The sequence below is a fragment of the Trypanosoma equiperdum genome, assembly GCF_001457755.1.
Source record: "Trypanosoma equiperdum strain OVI genome assembly, contig: ctg_862, whole genome shotgun sequence".
In the NCBI taxonomy this organism is placed as follows: domain Eukaryota; phylum Euglenozoa; class Kinetoplastea; order Trypanosomatida; family Trypanosomatidae; genus Trypanosoma; species Trypanosoma equiperdum.
In genome coordinates this window covers 57,845-58,082 of record NW_027124823.1, presented here as the reverse complement: position 1 = coordinate 58,082, position 238 = coordinate 57,845, and positions in this window count along the sequence as shown.

The window sequence follows — 238 nt, the reverse complement described above, 5'->3', positions numbered from 1 at the left end:
ATATATATATATATATATATATCCCGTTTACTCTAAAATTTACGAGGTTCAGACACTCTCATACCTTTGTTTTTGTTTCTTCCTCCTTACTCCATTCCTCTGGCCCTTTTTCACACAAACATATACGTATAAATTTTCTGTGGTGGCGCTCCTCGCACCAGCCATCTCCTTTTTTCTTCCCTTTTGATCATTATTGACGTCGGTCCTCCATTCTCTTCTTGGTTGTGCTAGCGTCGAG